The 17,143-nt window shown below is 45.9% G+C and overlaps 1 protein-coding gene across 1 annotated transcript in view; it reads right to left on the reverse strand.

Annotated features, from left to right (window-relative positions):
- STK10 (serine/threonine kinase 10) overlaps positions 1-17,143 on the reverse strand; it is a 149,131-nt gene that overhangs the window by 81,865 nt on the left and 50,123 nt on the right. The gene's annotated exons all lie outside the window — the stretch shown is intronic.

The raw sequence follows: 17,143 nt of genomic DNA on the forward strand, positions 1-17,143 counted from the left end.
AGCTGCCCTGTTTCCTACACTCCACAGCCAAGAACCTCAGGACGCCTTCCCCGCGGCCAAGCTGGCCAAGTCCTCCCAGAGTCCCAGCACCTATCTCAGGCTCCTTCCATCTTCCAGCGCCCCGGAACTTGCTGGCTTAGAACATCAGGGCCTCTAAGATCAGCTCAGATGGAGAAACTGAGGCCAAGAAAGGGGATGTAACTGACCAAGGCCACAGTTTTTTCCTGGACTGGGAAGCAGGGCTCCAAACCCTCAGGTCATCCATTCACTCATCATACACCTACTTCACACTGACAGACTGCAAGCCCTGGGAGAACAGCCAGGTCCAGGCCCTCAAGGGGCTCCCAGCCTAGTGGAGGGGCGGAAAGGACAATTATAGTAAAAAGCTCTTCCCGCCCTGGTTCACTCCCATTCTCCCTCTTTCTGGCCCACTCTGGGCTCTTCGCATAGATGCTTTTTCTTTTTCGTTTTTTTTCTTTTGAGACAGAGTCTTGCTCTTGTCACCCAGGCTGGAGTGCAAGGGCATGATCTTGGCTCCACCTCTCGGGTTCAAGCTGTTCTCCTGCCTTAGCCTCTCAAGTAGCTGGGATTAAAGGTGCCTGCCACCATACCTGGCTAATTTTTGTGTTTTTAGTAGAGACAGGGTTTCACCATGTTGGCCAGGCTGGTCTCGAACTCCTGACCTCAGGTGATCTGAATGCCTTGGCCTCCCAAAGTGCTGAAATTATAGGCATGAGCCATCAAGTCTGGCCTCTTTTTTGTTTTTCTTTTTTTTAATTGAGACGGAGTCTCACTCTGTCACCAGGCTGGAGTGCAGTGACATGATCTAGGTTCCCTGCAACCTCTGCCTGCCGGGTTCAAGCAATTCTTCTGCCTCAGCCTCCCAAGTAGCTGGGATTACAGGCATACACTCCCACACCCTGCTAAATTTTTTTGTACTTTTAGTAGAGACGGGTTTCACCATGTTGGTCAGGCTGGTCTCAAACTCTTGACCACGTGATCCACCTGCCTCGGCCTCCCAAAGTGCTAGGATTACAGGCATGAGCCACCGTGCCCAGCCTCTTTAAATGTTTGCTTGCTTGTTTGTTTGTTTGTTTGTTTTTTGAGAGGGAGTCTTGCTCTGTCACCTGGGCTGGAGTGCAGTGGAACGATCTCAGCTCACTGCAAACTCCGCCTTCCAGGTTCAAGCGATTCTCCTGCCTCAGCCTCCGACGTAAGTGGGATTACAGGCACCCACCACTACGCCCAGCTAATTTTTTGTATTTTTGGTAGAGATGGGGTTTCATCAGTTTGGCCAGGCTGGTCTCAAACTCCTGACTTCAGGTGATCCACCCTCCTGGGCCTCCCAAAGTGTTGGGATTACAGGCGTGAGCCGTCATGCCTAGCCCCTTTTTTCTCAAAGTAGAGCTACAGGTGGTTGAGGAAGGGGGATGGCATCACAAACTTCAGGACAGGCAAAATCACCTCTTAAGCTTCCAGCTCCTGGTTCCTACCTGTTGTGAAGTCCCTTCAACCCAGCTCAGCAGAAGCCCTGGAGAGTGGGGCAGTCAAGAAGACCCATACTCTCAATAAACAGGAAAGAAACCCTCAGCCATGATCCAGCTGGACCTGAGACAGCTCTCCGGCCAGAGGAGGGTGGAGCGGCCTCAGGAATTTGATGAGGCCTCCAGCAATGTAAATATGACCCTGAGGTCATGAGGGTCCTATGAGGATGTGGTGATGCGTGGCTTTGGAGCCAGCCACGGCTGGGCCCAAGATCTAGGTCCACTGCTCACCAGTGTGGCCTTGGACAGGTCACTTCAATCCACTGAGCCTGTGTCCTCAGCTGGAAAATAGGGCTGCTGATGCAGTTGCTCTGAACTAGGACCCCATCACTGCACTGCACTAGGGGGTATGCCAGGCTGGGATGCAAAACCACAGCAGATAAACCAGGAGACTTTAACGTGGGCCAGGGATATGAGAAGTACTAGGTTCCAAGGGTAGCAAGGCATTCCAGGCCCTGCCAGGCTTGCCACATGCTGTGGAAGGCTGCATGCCATAGCAGAGAGCTGTGGAAGGCGGCATGGCCCACTTCACATCATTGCCTGCTGAGGAGGAAGGAGGCTTGCTGGGTCACTCCAGTCCTCCCCGGTCATCAACATCGGGCCTGACCTCAGCTTCCCCAAGACTTCTCTCTAGCACTACAGTGACCTAACACCCTTGAATAAAAGTCATCACAAATGGATCCATGAATGCTGATCCAGAACGCCAAGGAAGAGGTACTTCTTTCATCCACTTATGCATTCATTCATTCATCTATTCATTTGTTCACTCTTAACCAACCACCATCCAATCAGTTTGTTGCCACGGGCAAGGGAACGACAGAGGTGACTTGGAAATAGGCAATGACCTTTTGAAGCACAGCATATCATTCTGCCTTGTAGTAATTCCCAGCTCCACAAAAGAGGAAGAAAAATTCTACTCACTGTGAGAAAAAAACCAAGCCACAAGAGGTGATGATGGAAAAGAAGCCAAACTCAGTCACCATGCAAGGCCACTTACTGGCTGAGCAACCCGTGAGATGGGGTGATGCACCCTAACCCTCGTGGGAAGGATAAGCTCGTCCAGGCCTTGCCAGGTGCCTGGGCCCTGGTTGGGACTCAGTTATGTGAGCTGTCACTATGACTCTTTCCTCGAGTTCATGGGTCTGTTTTTCTGGTTTATTTCTATTTGGGTTTTTTAAGGCTCCGTGAAAGCCACCCTCTCCCCTCTCACCCAGAAATGTTCCTGTGCAATTCTATTGAATCCTCGCACATCCTCAAGTTCCATCACCAAACCCTGGTTGGGAATCCCTGCTTTGCTTCTCTAATACCTACTATCTGTATGGCCTGGACAACCGCCGATCCTCTCTGTAAAATGGCTAAGATTACGTGGCTCTAGGATTTACTGTAAGAAATGGATGAGGTGGTACTTATAAAGACCCAATCCTAGGCTAGGGGCAGTGGCTCGCTCCTGTAATCCCAGCACTTTGGGAGGCTGAGGTAGACAGATCATCTGAGATCAGGAGTTCGAGATCAGCCTGGCCAACATGGTGAAACCCTGTCTCTACTAAAAATACAAAAAGTAGCCAGGTGTGGTGGTGGGCGCCTGTAATCCCAGATACTCAGAAGGCTGAGGCAGGAGAATCACTCCCAGGAGGCAGGGTTGCAGTGAGTTGAGATCATGCCACTGCACTCTAGCTTGGGTGAGAGAGCGAGACTCTGTCTCACACACACATACACAAACACACACACACACACAAAAGACCCAGTCCTAATACACCACGGATGTTTAACAATGTCAGACACTTCCCCCTTCTCTAACAAGGTGCCAACAAAAAGGAAAAGGTTGTAAACTTGGGCTTGAGTCCTGGTATGCCACTTAATTGGCTGTGTGACCCTGGATAAGTCAATCTCCCTGAGCCTCCATTTTCTCATCTGTAAAATGGCATAATAATTTCTTGCCTCCAACTTCATCGAGACAGTTGTGAGATTCCTCACATGAAAAAACAGCACGAAAGCCACACAGTTCATGTGTTTGTTAAATCTCTACTAAAGGAAATCACCAGAAAGTTTCATGCTTAGATTACATTATTTCGGCTTCCTACAAAAATATGCCTTCCTCTCAGTCTGATTCCTAGGGAAAACAAAACAAAGAAATGCCTTCCCGGAACTACAATTTATGTATGTATTTATGTATTTATTTTTGAGAACTACAATTTATGGACATGCCATCAGCTGTTCTTAAGAGTCAGTATGGACCGGGCATGGTGGCTCACACCTGTAAACCCAGCAGTTTGGGAGGCCGAGGCAGGCGGATCACCTGAGGTCAGGAGTTTGAGACCAGCCTGGCCAACATGGTGAAACCCCACCTCTACTGAAAATACAAAGTTAGCTGGGCGTGGTGGTGGCGCCTATAATCCCAGGTACCTGGGAGGCTGGGGCAGGAGAATCACTGGAACCCAGGAGGTGGAAGTTGCAGGCTGCAGTAAGCTGAGATCACGCTATTGCACTCCAGCCTGGGCAACAGAGCGAGACTCTGTCTCAAAAAAAAAAAAGAGTCAGTATGAGAAGTGACCAAACCCAGGCAGTTCCTTCATCTTTCGGTGAAGCTGTCCCTTACACAACACTCTTACACAAGGTCCCTGTGCCCTCTCCAGAGGTCAGCATTCTGACAAACTGGCTTGCTTCCTCTTCTGCAGTTCAAGAGCTCCACAACCCCTTGAGTTTCCCTTTTATTTATTTATTATTTTGCCTTGGCTACTGGGAAGCTCTGAGTTAAGTTCTTCAGCTTTGGTTAGACTCCCAGGCCTTACTTGCTTTTTTCAGTATCTGGGTCTTAACATTTTTACCTTCAGCTTATCAGTGGCAGGAAGGTTACAGGGGGCTGGTATTACAAACTTGACAGGTTTTTTTGCAGAAATACAAGGAGTTTGATTAATAAAACAATAGTCTCAATGGCAACAGATAAAATAAGTTGAATGTGTCTCCCAAAAGGCATGTGTTGGCCGAGCATGGTGGCCCACACCTGTAATCACAGCACTTTGGGAGGCCAAGGCAGGTGGATCGCCTAAGGTCAGGAGTTCAAGATCAGCCTGACCAACATACTAAAACCCCACCTCTGCTAAAAATATAAAAAAATAGCTGGGTGTGGTGGCGGGCCCAGCTACTCGGGAAGCTGAGGCAGAAGAATTGCTTGAACCTGGGAGGTGGAGGTTGTGGTGAGCCAAGATCCCACCATTGCACTCCAGCCTGGGCAACAAGAGCAAGACTCCATCTCAAACAAACAAACAAAAAAAGCCATATGTTGGAAACTTAATCCCCAATGTAACAGTGTTGGGAGGTGGGGCCAGCAGTAATGGGAGGTATTTAGACCATGAGGGCTCCACCCTCATGGATGAATCAGTGCTGATTATAAAAGGACTAGAGGCTGTCAGTTCAGTTCCTGGCTCTCTCTCACAAGCTCTCTTGCCCTTTCCACCTTCCACCATGGGATGATGCAGCAAGAAGGCCCTTGCCAGACGCAAGGCTCTCAACCTTGGACTTCCCAGCTTCCAGAGCCATGAGCTAGATAAATTTCTATAGTTTACAAATAACCCAGTCTTAGGTATTCTGTTATAGCAGCATAAGCATAAAATTCACTAAGACAATGGTAATAAATATGAATAAAATAATAATCTCAATGCTTTAGGAAATTACCAAATATGCATGCTTAGAGAAAAGACTGGAAGCACAAAACTCACAGGAGGTTTACAAGTAGTTTGTATTTTTATGTATTATATTCAATAAATATGTATTATCAAATTGTACATTAGAAATAAACATGATTTTTAAATTTTTAATTAAAAAAAATTTTAAATTCAAGCTAGAAAAGGACTTTAGATTTTTTTTTAAGACAAAGGTTCCCTCTGTTGCCCAGGCTAGAGTGCAATGGCATGATCTTGGCTCACCGCAACCTCCACCTCCCAGGTTCAAGCGATTCTCCTGCCTCAGCCTCCAGAGTAGCTGAGATTACAGGCGCCCGCCATCATGCCTGGCTAATTTTTGTATTTTTAGTAGATACAGTATTTCACTGGCCAAGCTGGTCTCAAACTCCTGACCTCGTGATCCACCCACCTCAGCCTCCCAAAGTGCTGGGATTACAGGCATGAGCCACTGCACCTGGCCAGATTTTTTTTTTTTTAATAGAAAGAACTGGCCTAGAATAACCTACTGCTACAGATACATCTATTCTTCTGATTGGGATGAGGAATCCATGCCCACCCATGATGAAGGTCCAAATGGTCCAGTCCCCAGCTTCCTAGATAAAGGGAGGTTCCTCAGGATTGAAAGCTAAAGGCCTCTAAGCCCTGACCAAGTCCAAAGTGAAACTGCTCCAATGTTGAGGACTGATTCCTTGAACCTGTCAAAGGCGCAAGCAGCCTATATTTGCAAGTGGCTCAGGGTTTTCCCAGGACCTGAAGAACTGAGGTTTGTGGTCAGTTGAATGCATTGATAAATATCAACTGAGTCTACCAGGGGCCCCACTTTGCTAGGCAACAGCAGGGGGCACAAAACTAGTATGTGATCAACAAACACTATGTGAACTCCTAGTCCGTGGCAAGCCTGGGGACTGAGGACCCAGGAGAATCAAACAGGTCCCTGCCCCGAGGCTACCAGCTGAGGGAGATATAGAGATGAGTGGTACAGGCACAGGGTGACTGTTAACCCAGAAGCCTGTGGACAAGTCATTAACCTGGCTTAGAGCTATCCCAGAGGAAGCAGATATCCAGGCTGAGTTTTGAAAGGCGAATTTACCACATGGGGAAGGGTAAAGACATTCCAGGCAGAACACAGAAGCAGAGGTGGGGCAGCATGGAAAAGTGTGGAAGGGGATGATGGTGGAGCATTCCATGGGGTTCCAAAGGATGGGAATCCAGCAGGCTGCAAAGGTCAATTGGAACTAGAATTTGAACATCTCAAGGTGCGAACCTAACTGGAGAGCTGTGTGTGTCTGTGTGTGTGTGTGTGTGTGTGTGTGTGTGTGTGTGTGTGTGTGTCTGGGGAGATACACCAAAGGGTATAAGCAAGGGCTGTTGTAGACAGGCTTTTGCTTCAGAAAGATCCCTCTGGATGCATTGTCTCTGGAGTGTGGAAAAGAAGGAAAACAGTGGATTCGGGACAAACAGCAAAGAGGCCATTTCATGAGTGCTGGTGTCCTGGGCACCATGGCTACCTCCCCCTCCACATGCAGCGTTTCTTCCTTCCCCTTTGTGAATAGCCATGAGAACTGGGTGGGGCCTACCCATCCCCTGAGAGGGAAAGGCAGAAGCAGGGTGCTAAGGCAGTCAGGAAAATCTTCTGCCTCTTGCCCTGATTCAGGGCTAGTGTCACCGGAGCTAAGCTGGCGAGCTGTGCTTCATGGTGTGGAATGCCATGTCGTCTCACTCTGGAGCTAAGTAGGAAGCACACAGCTCTGATAGTTGCAGGCAGCCACCTTGCAACTGAGAGACGCGGGTGTGAAGGAAGACCAAGCTAATATACAGAGGAAGACAGAGAATTACAGGGAAATGGAGAACAAACCTGCTCCCTACTGACTTTTTAGGCAGAATGTGCAAGCCAATTAATTTCTGCAGCTGTTTAGTAAGTTAGTTTAAGGTTTGCTGTCAACTGTCACCAAAAATACCTGACCTCACACTTGGCAGGAGATGATGAGTCATCACATTCTCCAGGTGGGAGGCTCCAGGCTGTACCAGGTGAAAATGCGACACCAGTGGCTCTCCAACTTGAATGTGCGGCAGAGCACGTGTTCAAACAGATCACTGGGACCCACCCCAGAGTTTCTGACTCAGTGGGTCTGAAATAAGGTCCAAGAATCTGGTTTCCAACAAGTGCTCAGATGCTGCTGCTGTTGCTGGACCCCCGGCCACACTTTGAGAACTATCGCTTAAGGTTAAGACGGTGGTAGAGAAACTTGGGGGCAAGCTGGCAGAAGAACTGCCTCTTTTATGCTCCTTGTTATCCTAAATTTCATCACCAGTGTTCCTTTTTCTCTTGCCTCAAACCAAAGAGCTAGGGGCTTTGGTAGGATGTACAATCACCCTCATCTACCTTTACAAAGAGATGGTTTTAGAAGCCCTGAGTATTCACATAGAAGCTTTGGAGATCTTTGTTATTAAAGACAGTACTGCAGTCTGTTTCAATGAGTGTTTCTTTAAAAATTATTTACATATCCTCCCATCTTTGCATAAAAACTTTGAGGACCTCTAAATGTGTGTCAAAGGGTATACTGGGGTTAGTAAAGACCAGATGGGTAAAAATGACACCAAAAGCACAAGCAACCAAAGAAAAAATAGATATACTGGACTTCACCAACATGAAACATATTTGTGCATCAAAGGACAATGTCAAGAAAGTAAAGGCTGGGTGCAACGGCTCACGTCTGTAATCTCAGCATTCTGGGAGGCCCAAGTGGGAGGATCACTTGAACCCAGGAGTTTGAAATCAGCCTGGGCAACATAGGAAGACCTCATCTTTACCAAAAAAAAAAAAAAAGGGAAACATGTTTTAATTAGCCAGCCATGGTGGCACACACCTGTAATCCCAGCTACTTGGGTGGCTGAGGCATGAGAATCACTTGAACCCAGGAGGTGGAGGCTGCAGTGAGCTGAGATCACGCCACTGCACTCCAGCCTGGGCAACAACAGAGTGAGACTGTCTCAAAAAAAAAAAAATTCAAAATACTATAATCAGAAATGAAAAAGGGGACACAGTACTACTGATTTGACAGAAAGGACTATCAGAGAGCACTATGAACAACTGTATGATAACAAATTGGATAAACAAGATGAAATAGAAAAATTCCTAGAAACACAATCTGCCAAGCCTGAATCATGAGAGATATAACTCCTAAGGAGACTAAAACCTCCAAACAGGCCGGGCGTGGTGGCTCATGCCTATAATCCCAGCACTTTGGGAGGCCGAGGCGGATGGATCACATGAGGTCAAGAGTTCAAGACCAGCCTGGCAAACATGGTGAAACCCTGTCTCTACTAAAACTACAAAAATTAGCTGAATGTGGTGGCAGGCGCCTGTAAGCCCAGCTACTCGGGAGGCTGAGGCAGGAGAATCGCTTGAACCCGGGAGGCAGAGGTTGCAGTGAGCCAAGATTGCGCCATTGCACTCCAACCTGGGCAAAAGGAACAAAACTGTGTCTCAAAACAAACAAAAACAGAATGGCTATTCCATAGGCAGAGTATGGCGTTCCCAAAACTAACAGGAGGAACGTGCCCACCTAGGTACCATGCTTGCTTATATGTAAGGTAACAAAATTCATGGGGGAGATGTGCTCTCCTACAAGGGTTTGTGAAAAAGAATTGCTAATCTTTGTGTACCTACTGTCTTTCACAAGAGTCTATATTATTATCTTTATTTTTGTTTATTTTTTATTATACTTTAAGTTCTGGGGTACATGTGCAGAACGTGCAGGATTGTTACACAGATAAACACATACTATTGTGGTTTGCTGCATCCATCAACCCGTCATCTACATTAGGTATTTCTCCTAATGCTAGCCCTCCCCTAGCCCCCAATCCCCAACAGGTCCCAGTATGTGATGTTCCTCTCCCTGTGTCCATATGTTCTCAGTGTTCATATATTATTATCTTTAAAGTGAGACATTTTTAAACCAGGAATGCTTTTTGTTCTTAAGATATCAGGACATCAGGACACTTCCCGGGTCTGTTAGATCGTGGGTCTGTTTCTGATCCCTTAACCATAAACATCTTATGGCTAAGAATACCTAACTTCCTGAGAATGTGGCCCAGCAGGTCTCAGCCTCATTTTACCCAGCCCCTATTCAAGATTAAGTCACTCTGCTTTGAATGCCTCTGACATACTGATGCAAAGATACTCAACAAACTACTTGCAAATTATAATCAAATATTAAAAGTGAGATTACACCATGACCAAGTGGGATTTATTCCTGCAATGCAAGGAAGGTTCAACATAAAAAGTCTATCAGTGTACTATACCACATTAACAGAATGAAAGGGAAAAAAACCACATGATCATCTCAATTAAAGCAGAAAAGGCATTTGGCAAAGTCAAACAACATTTCATGAGAAATAATCAACAAACAGAATAGAGGAAAGTAACCGCAACACAGTAAAGGCCACATGTTAAAAATGCACAGTTAACATCACACTTAACGGTGAAAGACTGAAAGCTTTTCCTCCAAGATCAGGAACAAGGCAAAAATGCCTACTCTCACCATGCCTATTCAACATAGCACTGGGAGTCCTAGTCAGTGCACTGAGGTAAGAAAATGAAATAAAAGACATTTAAATTAGAAAGGAGAAATAAAATTATTATTATTATTATTTTTTCAACTGAGTCCCGCTCTGTTGCCCAGGCTGGAGTGCAGTGGCACAATCTCAGTTCACTGCAACCTCTGCCCTCGGGTTCAAGCAATTCTCCTGCCTCAGCCTCCTGAATAGCTGGGATTACAGGCATGCACCACCACGCCAGGCTATTTTTTTTTTTTTCATTATTTTTAGGAGGGATGGGGTTTCACCATATTGGCCAGGCTGGTCTCGAACTCGTGACCTTGTGATTGGCCCACCTCGGCCTCCCAAGGTGCTGGGATTACAGGTATAAGCCACCGCACCTGGACAATAAAATTATTTCTGTTGGTATACAACATAATCTTATATGTAGAAAACTCTAAAGATTATGCAAAAAAGTTAGAATTAACAGAGTTAGTTGCAGGTATAAGATCAGCACACAAAAATCAATTGTGTTTCTATATACTAACAATGAATAAACGAAAAACTAATTCAATTTACAATTGCATAAAAATGAATATACAACGGTAAAAGGATCAATGCAACAAGAAGAGCTAACGATCCTAAATATATATGCACCCAATACAGGAGCACCCAGATACATAAGGCAAGTTCTTAATGACTTACAAAGAGACGTAGACTCCCACACAATAATAATGGGAGACTTTAACACCACTTTGTCAATATTAGACAGATCAACAAGATAGAAAATTAACAAGGATATCCAGGACTTTAACTCAGACCTGGAACAAGTAAACTTAATAAACATTTACAGAACTCTCCACCCCAAATCCACAAAACATACATTCTTCTCAGTACCACATCACACCTACTCTAAAAGTGACCACATAATTGGAAGTAAATCACTCCTCAGCAGTTGCATAGCATTTCACAGGTTTAAATGAAATATTGGTTGGCTGCTTATTTGTTATTTTCCTCCCTTATTCCTTCCTGTCTCCATTGTTAAGCACAATTATTGGCATAAAAGAGGTTTTTAATACCCATTTTTAGACTGCATTCTAGCCTGGGCAATAGAGGAAGAGTCCTGTACTCGCCCCCTCTTTCTCTTCCTCTTTCTTTCTCTCTTGCATTCTTTTTTTTCTTTCTCTCTTTCTTTCCTTCTTCTTTTCTTTCTTTCTTTTTTCTCTTTCAAAAAAATGAATATACTTAGGAATATTTATGTAATATTCCTAAAAACTTAAGAATAAATAAACTTTAAAAAGGAGGCACAAGACCTGTGCACTGAAAACTACAAATTGTTGTCAAAAGAAATTAAAGATGACACATATAAATGGAAGACATCCCAGGTTTATGGACTGGAAGACTTAATATTCTTAAGATGTCAGTATTACTTAACATGATCTACAGATTCAGTGTAATCCCCATCAAATTCTGATGGCATCTTTTACAGAAATAGGAAAATCTATCCTAAGATATTTATGGAATCTCAAGGGACCCTAAATAGCGAAAACAACTTTGAAAAAGAAAAACGCCGGGCGCGGTGGCTCACGCCTGTAATCCCAGCACTTTGGGAGGCCGAGGTGGGTGGATCACGAGGTCAAGAGATCGAGACCATCCTGGTCAACATGGTGAAACCCCGTCTCTACTAAAAACACACACACAAAAAATTAGCTGGGCATGGTGGCGCGTGCCTGTAATCCCAGCTACTCAGGAGGCTGAGGCAGGAGAATTGCCTGAACCCAGGAGGCGGAGGTTGCGGTGAGCCGAGGTCGCACTATTGCACTCAAGCCTGGGTAACAAGAGCGAAACTCCGTCTCAAAAAAAAAAAAAAAGAAAAACAAAGGTGGAGGTCACACACTTCCAGATTTCAAAATGTACTACAATGCTACAGTAATCAATACAGTGTGGAACTGGCATAAAGACAGACATATCAATCAAGAAAACAGAATAGAGAGTTCAGAAATAAGGCTGGGTGCCGGGCATAGTGGCTCACGCCTGTAATCCCAGCACTTTCGGAGGCCGAGGCGGGCAGATCACCTGAGGTCGAGAGTTGGAGACCAGCCTGACCAACATGGCGAAACCCCGTCTCTACTAAAAATACAAAATTAGCTGGGCATGGTGGCGCATGCCTGTAGTCCCAGCTACTCGGGAGGCTGAGGCAGGAGAACTGATTGAACCCAGGAGGCGGAGGTTGCAGTGAGCTGAGATCGCGCCATGGCACTCCAGCCTGGGCGACAAGAGTGAAACTCCGACCCAAAAAAAAAAAAAAAGAAAGAAAAGAAAAGAAATAAGGCTGGGCATGGTGGCTCACACTTGTAATCTCAGCACCTTGGGAGGCTGAGGTGGGAGGACTGCTTGAGCCCAGGAATTCAAGACCAGCCTGGGCAATACAGTGAGACCCTGTCTCTTAAAAAATAAAAGTAAAAAAGAGAGAGGGAGTCCAGAAATAAACCCTCACATATATAGTCAAATGGATTTTGGCACGGATGCCAACAAGACCCATCAATACGGAGCTGGGAAAACTGGATCTACATAAAAGAGGGAGAAGTTGAACCGCTACCTTACATCATACACAAAAATCAACTCAAAATGAATTTAAAAGTTAAGTGTAAGACCCAAAACCGTAAAACTTCTAGAACAAATCATAAAGAAAAGCCTCATAACACCGGTCTTGGCAATGATTTCATGGATATGACACTAAAAGCACAGGCAAAAAAAAAAAAAACCCAAAAATAAACAAGTGGGTACATCAAACTAAAAAGCTTCTGCACAGCAAAGGAGACAATCAGAAGAATGAAAAGTCAGCCTAAAAAAGGGGAGAAATATTTGCAAACCATATATTTAACATGGGGTTAATCTCCAAAATATATAAGGAACTCCTGCAACTCAACTGCAAATAAATCCTAATATCCCGATTAAAAAATGAACAAAGGACTTAAATGGACACCTCTTCAAAGACGACATGCAAATGTCCAAAAGGTAAATAAAAAGATGCTCAACATCACTAGTCAGAGAAAGGCAAATCAAAACCACAAGGTATCTATCATCCTACACCTGTAAGAACGGCTACGATCAACAAGACAAAAGATGGATGACAAGTATTGATGAGGATGTGGAGAAAAGGGAGCGTCTGCACCTGTTGGTGGCGATAAAAAAATGGTGCAGCTGCTATGGAAAACAATATGGAAGCTCCTCAAAAATTAAAAACAGAATTACTTGGCCAAGCGTGGTGGCACAGGCTTGTAATCCCAGCACTTTGAGAGGCTGAGGCGGGTGGATCACAAGGTCAAGTGATCGATACCATCCTGGCCAACATGGTGAAACCCCATCTTTACTAAGAATACAAAAATTAGCCGGGCATGGTGGCACGTGCCTGTAGTCCCAGCTACTCGGGAGGCTGAGGCAGGAGAATCGCTTGAATCCAGGAGGCGGAGGTTGCAGTGAGCCGAGATCGTGCCACTGCACTCTAGCCTGGGCAACTGAGGAAGACTCCATCTCAAAAATAAATAAATAAATAATAAAAATAAAAATAGAACTACTATATGATCCAGCAATCCCATTTCTGGGTATTTATCCAAAAGCATTAAAAGCAGGATCCTGAAGAGATACCTGCACTCCCATGTTCATCGCAGCACTCTTCATAAAGGCCAAGATGTAGAAACGACCTGAATGTCCACCGACAGATGAATGGATGAAGAAAAAGGGGTATGTACACACAGTGGGTCTCTATTCTGCCTTAACAAGAAGGAAATTCTGCAAAGTGAGATAATACGGATGAACCCTGAGGACATTATGCTACATGAAATAAGCCAGTCACGGAAAGGCAAGAACTGCAGATTCCACTTACATGAGGAATCTGGTAAAACAGTCAAACTCTTATAATCAAGAGTGGAATGGTGGCTGCCAGGGGCTGGTGGTGGGGGAAATGGGGAGTTACTCATTATTGGGCATAACGTTTCAGTTAAGCCAGATGAATAAGCTCTGGAGATCTGCTGGACAGGCCTACTGTGTGTAATAAGGTGCTGTCCATGTTAAAATGTGTTTAAAGGGTAGTCTCACATTAAGTGTTCTTATCACAATAAAATACAATTTAGGGCCAGGCGCAGTGGCTCATGCCTGTAATCCCAGCACTTTGGGAGGCCGAGACAGGAGGATTGCTTGAGCTCAGGAGTTCGAGACCAGCCTGGGCAACAAAGTGAGTCCCTGTCTCTACAAAAAAAACACACAAAAAAGTTAGCCAGGCATGGTGGCATCTCTCAGGAAGCTGAAGTGGGAGGATGGCTTGCCCCCAGGAATCAGAGGTTGCAGTGAGCCGATCGTGCCATTACATACACTCCAGCCTCGGTGTCAGAGCCAGACCCTATCAAAAAAAAAAAAACTATTTAAAAGAGACAAAAGAAGGTGGTCCTTGGCCAGGCGCAGTGGGTCACATCTGTAATTCCAGCACTTTGGGAGGCCAAGGCAGGTGGATCAGGAGGTCAGGAGTTCAGGAGCAGCCTGACCAAGATGATGAAACCCCATCTCTACAAAAAATACAAAAATTAGCCAGGTGTGGTGGCAGATGCCTATAATCCCAGCTACTTGGGAGACTGAGGCAGGAGAATCACTGAGGTTGCAGTGAGCCGAGATTGCGCTGTTGCACTCCAGCCTGGACAACAAGAGCAAAAACTCCATCTAAAAAAAAGGTGGTCCTGCCTGGGCTTAGACACAGGTGACAAGGTCACGCACTCTGGTAAGGGAGGTGCCTGCTCTATCTGGGCCCTCTTGTCAGAGGTGTGGTCTGTGTACCCAGGAGCTCCTTGTTTTCCTGGCCACCTCAGCCCATATGCACTCTCAGAGGGTGTCTGACGGGGGACTTCGCGGCAGCCTGTAATCGCTGGCTTTCTTCTCTGGCTGAAGGCCAAAGGAAACTGGACACCGGTGTTCCATGACCCCCATCAGTTCAGATGGAGCAGCTGTCCTGGTGCAGTGTAAGGGTTGGGGACTTGCTATGTGATCCTGGCAGGCTGCATCACCTCTAGGGTCCCTCATCCATTCATTCATGAATGTATCAGGCACCTGCCCTGTACCAGGCATTATTTTAGCCACTGGGAATACAGCAGTGAAAAAACAGTTTCCGTCTCCCGGGAGTTCACGTTCAGGAGGCCAACCTATGGGTCTGGGTGGTTATCTCTACCTACTAGGCAGGGATAAATGAGACAGCACACGTCATGCACCCAGCATGAGACCTGCACAGCTCCATTTAAGTAATTATTTGCCTTCTTGGCCCAGTGTCCACTTAGAGTTGCCCTGAGACTGATTATTCTACAAATGTCTTTTGAGCTGTGCAAATTAGGAATCAACTCAACATCACTTAGGACTGACAGAGCTAGGATTTTAAAAGCTCTCTTCTCCACCAGACCAGCCCTCTGGAAATAAATATTGACACCAAAGTGCTGGGCCAAGTTGATTTCCACCCTTCTAAGTAATGAACACAAAGAAAATGCCATGTGTGCAGGTGTTTTACGGTTTTACGTGACGTCCTCAAAATTCCCACAGGCAGGCAGTTAGCAGGTTAACCTGGGCCAGCCTCGGTCTCCCCATCCATGACACCTAATGCAATTTGAGAGCTTACTCTGTGCCCGGCCGTATGCTAAGTGCTTTCCATGAATTATCTCACACTCACTATTTGAGGTAGGTATCCTAAAAAATGCCTAGACCTCATGAGATTTATTGTAAGGATTTAGTAGGATAATGTATGCCAGAAAGTAAGACATTACCTGATACACAGTAAGTCAATCCCTAATAAATGTTATCAAGTAATATCAGCATTAGGCATTATTTTATTCCCATTTTACATATGGGGAGACTGAGAGTCAGAAAGATGAAGGTCACAGATAAGTGGCAGAGATCTATTAAGCACCCCATCCCTCCTCATGCTTCAAGGAGGAAGCCACAAACAGTCTGGGTCACAGCCCATGGGTGGTGGGAGAAATGGCCCCTCTGTCTCTCTGCTCCAGCCCTCTCTGGGCCCTACTGGTCAGCACACACATACCAAGTGAGCTTGCTCACCCCAGATAAGGAAGCCAGGATGTCTCAGCCCAGATAAGGGAGAGCATGGACCATCCACAGGGTTTAGACGTTAACTTTCACAGCCCATAGGCAGCAGGGCCAGCAAGAATTGGGTCAGCATAGTCACAGCCCCAGCTGTCCTCAAGAGAAAACCGAGTGCTGGACGCAGTGGCTCACGTTTGTAATCCAAACACTTTGGGAAGCTGAGGTGGATCATTTGAGCTCAGGAGTTCAAGACCAGCTGGGCAACAAGGTCAAACCCTGTCACTGCTAAAAATACAAAAGTCAACCCGGCGTGGTAGCACACGTCAATAATCCCAGCTACTCAGGAGGCTGAGGCAGGAGAGTCGCTTGAATAGGGGAGGCAGAGGCTGTAGTGAGCCGAGATCGTGCCACTGCACTCCAGGCTGAGCAAGAAAGCAAAATGGAGGGAGGGAGGGAGGGAGGGAGGGAGGGAAGGAAGGAAGGAAGGAAGGAAGGAAGGAAGGAAGGAAGGAAAGAAACCAACCCAGTGACCACACTGTGCTCTGAGCCTGGGTTCCCTCACCTCCCTGGCCTTTCCTGAGGCCAAGAACATGTCCTGGGTACACAAAGGTACTCAATAAACAAGTGTTAGCAAAACTCCTAGAACTCAAATTAAATAAGCCCCAGCCAGGAGATGTGGACTTGGTCCCGGCTCTGCCACTGTCCTTCTGTGGGGCTCTCCTGACCTCTTTCCTGCTCTGAGCCTCTGTTGTTTTCCCATCCGGAAAATGAAGCTCTCAATAACCGTAAGGTCATCTGCAACGTGGACTGTGTAGGTTCAAAGTGATCGAAGTCACTTTATCCTTGAAGAAACAGTTTACATCTGAAAAACGCCTTCATATGATCCATTATCAAAGCCTGGGACCTAGTACACCATCATTAAATGTTTGTTGAATGAATGAATGAACAAACATGAATGGAAAATTTCAGTGGCCTTGAGATGCCCAGAAATCAGGGCAGAACAGCCAAAGGATGGCTAACAGAGATGACAGCCAGACTGGGCAAATGAAGTAGGACAAAAGCAAGCCAGTCCCTCCCTCTACTGCCAACCAAGAGAGAAGAGATGATGACTGCCATTATTGAGCAACTAGTGTATACATGGCATGGTGCTAAGTGTTTGATAAGCATTCCTTCACTCAATCTCACGAGAAACTTATGCCTGTTTTACAGATGGGGAAACAGGTTTGGTGGGGAAGGGGCTTCCCCAAAGCCACTCCGCTCATAAGTGACAGAATCAGGGTATAAACCAAGGTCAGTCTGACTCTA

Source organism: Aotus nancymaae, unplaced genomic scaffold (assembly GCF_030222135.1).
Source record: "Aotus nancymaae isolate 86718 unplaced genomic scaffold, 86718_ANA_hifiasm-v0.15.2.pri h1tg000015l_1, whole genome shotgun sequence".
Classification (NCBI taxonomy): Eukaryota; Metazoa; Chordata; class Mammalia; order Primates; family Aotidae; genus Aotus; species Aotus nancymaae.